The following is a 3,279-nucleotide window of genomic DNA, read 5'->3' on the forward strand; positions in this document are numbered from 1 at the left end:
CTCAGCCAAACCTTTCCATCCGACAAGGAGCAAGGTAACTCAACTTCCATGTCCAGCGAGTCATTTCGCGTGCATTAGAAGGGTTTTACCCGAAATTCCCTGGCGAATCGCCAATAATGTCACTGTTGACACTCAGTATGGTGCTACCTTGGCCGACCACACTCGGTGAACTTAGGCGTACCACTCCACGCATCTGAGACTTATTGCACCATTGATGACTCGGCCTTAGGCCTACAATGCTTTCATCACCAGTGAATCGTTATTACCACGAGTGTCACTCGACGGAGTACGTGCCGTTAAACCCCTTTTATTGAGTCAGGCTCAGATTTAATATTTTCAACATTGGAGTTTATTAAGTCAGACATTTTAATGCCTAAATCACTGACAGACTCAGTCAATGATCCGCGCTAATAGCGCTTTTGTTGCCTACCAAAGGTGGATTAATGACTCTCCAAGACTTTGCTCGGACAATCGCGCGTGGCGCGTAAGGTCTTAGACCTCCAATCGAAAATGGCTCATGACGTTCAAGCCAGGCCATACCAAGGATGAGATAATATCTCGAATTCAAATCAAGGACGAGACAGCGTTCCACGCTGTCAAACTACAGAAACTTTATGCCTGAGTTCAACGAGAATTCAGGATCAGTGACACGAGTCCCAGTCGCTAAGCAAACAGCGCCTCACCGTATTGTTGATTTTCCTCAAGGAAAAGACGTCAAATATAATTACAAGACGCTTTTGAGCCAATAAAGTTGACCATAGCTTATCAAAGATCTTCAAAGTCGCTTGAGCGACTAACAAGCCAGGCTTGTACTCTCGCCCCGTTCCATTGGGCACCGATCTTATCGGGGCTAGGTTCTGCTTACTCTCACCTCCTTGAGGTTCAACCGAGCCTAGGTCTTCCCCAGTAGGGCGCCCCGCACCTACTGGGGAAGACCTAGGCTCAATTGAACCTCAAGGAGGTGAGAATAAACAGAACCTAGCCCCGATTAGCTCGGTGCTCAATGGAACGGGGCGAGAGTACAAGCCTGGCTTGTTAGTCTCGCAAGCGACTGTAAAGGGCTTTGATAAGCCGTGGTCAATTTTAATTGACTCAGAAGCGTCTTGCAATTATGCTCTACGCATTTCCCTTGAAGGAAGTCGACGATACGTTAAGGCGCTTAGAGCGCATGAAGGTGAAACAATCACTGTTCGCTTAGAGACTTGGACTCGTGTCACTGTTCCCAAAATTCCATTGAACTTAGGCATAAAGCTTCGGAACTTTGACAGTATGGAACGCTGTCTCGTCGTTGATTTGGATTCGAGATATGATCTCATCCTTGGTATGGCCTGGTTTGAACACCATGAGCCATGGATCGATTGGAGGTCTAAGACCTTAGGCGCCACGCGCAATGTTCCTAGCAAAGTTTTGGAGAGTCATGAACCCAGCTTTGCTAGGCAACAAACGCACTATTGGCGTGGATCATTGAATGAGTATGTCAGTGTTTTAGACATTGGCATGTCTGAATTAATAAACTCTAATGTTAAAAAAACATTAATTCTGAGCCCGACTCAGCAGAAATAAGTGGAACGGCACGTACTCCGTCGAGTGACAATCGTTATAATAACGAGTCACTTAATGCTGAAAGCATTGTTGGCCTAAGGCCAAATCATCAAGGGTGCAATATCCCTGAGGTACATGGAGTGGCACGTCTAAGTCCACCGAGCATGGTCGGCCCGAGGTGGCATCATACTGAGTGTCAGTAGTGACACTATTGGCGGTTCACCAGGGCATTTCGGGTCAAACCCTTCTGATACACGTGAAGTGACTTGCTGGACATGGAAGTTAGGTTACCTAACTCCTTGTCGGATGTCAATTAAACACCATGTCTTGTATAGAACCAATACAGGCTGGAAAACCCGGAGACGTGAATGTCCCGGCCTCTAACAGGCGTATAGTCTCCCTCCAAGACAGGATGGACACGAAGCGTGTTTACCCTCACAAAGTAATACGAGTGAGCAAGTACATACGCTTGTAAATGGCGTAACCGGTAACATTGAGGGGGAAGTTAGCCTTGCGGCAATCCCCTCGTTACATGCTCTTTTAGAGCTAGACGAAATGTCTATTGATGAATGCGGTCGAGCCTTAAAAGATGATGACTTATCTGAAATGGTGGTCATTCGACCTATGGTTAAGTTAAACTCATCGTCATTTCTAGACGAAGCTGTCCTGGATGACACAAAAGCTGCACTTAGTGCGCGAAATGGGTCATCGATCCTTAACGATCCTACGGATCCCTTTTATTCCTTGATTAAGGAATTTCAAGATGTGGTATATAATAACCCACCATCTGTTTTACCTCCGGATAGAGGTGCTCGTCATGAAATTGACTTAGTTCCGGGAACCAAATACTATGTCACAAGACAATGGCCTTTACCAAAGGAGCAGTGACGTCATTGACGATTTCTTCCGCGAGATCTACAATGTACAGTGCATTGGACTTAGTCGATGGTTACTACCAATTGCTCATGCGAGCTAGTGATATCCCGCTTACAGCGGTTAGCACCCCAAGCGGCATGTTATGGGAGTGGCTGGTTATGCCACAAGGGCTTTTCAACGCCCCGGCAACATTTAATCGTCTAATGACGCAGCTGTGTCGCCCTCATCGAGGTTATGCACAGACTTATTTCGATGACATTTTTATCCATAGTCGTTCGGAGCAGGGTCGGTCGGATGTGGAAAATCATTTAGACCATTTGCGAGCAGTGCTCGAGTGCATGCGCACAAACAGATTCTATGACAATGCAACTAAATGCATTTTTGGCGCAGACGAAATTCCTTTTTTAGGATGCTTCATTGGAATGCGAGGCTTTAGAGCGGCTCCCGCTAAGGTAAAAGTCATAGTAGATTGGCCGGTTCCTAAAAACCAAAAGGATTTGCGTAAGTGGTTGGTTCTCACCAATTATTCACACAAATGTAGCGAAAATTACGCTGATATGGTTAGGCCATTATCGAATCTCCTTAAAAAGGATACAGAATGGTGCTGGACTAGCACCGAAAATAATGCTTTTCGAGCAGTTAAGGATAGTCTTATTCATGCCCCGATTCTGGCACTGCCAAACCCAAATTGGCCTTTCAGTGTCGTCTGTGACGCATCAGATTTTGCCATTGGCAGTGCTCTGTTACAAATAAATGTGTATGGGCATGAACGTGCTATTGCGTTCGAGTCCAGATAACTTAAAGCTGCGGAAAAGAACTACCCAGTTCATGACAAAGAGTTACTTGCTATGAAGTATGCTC

This window comes from Bremia lactucae (genome assembly GCF_004359215.1).
Source record: "Bremia lactucae strain SF5 chromosome Unknown BlacSF5_NotPlaced_17_SHOA01000003.1_2250557bp, whole genome shotgun sequence".
NCBI lineage: Eukaryota > Oomycota > Peronosporomycetes > Peronosporales > Peronosporaceae > Bremia > Bremia lactucae.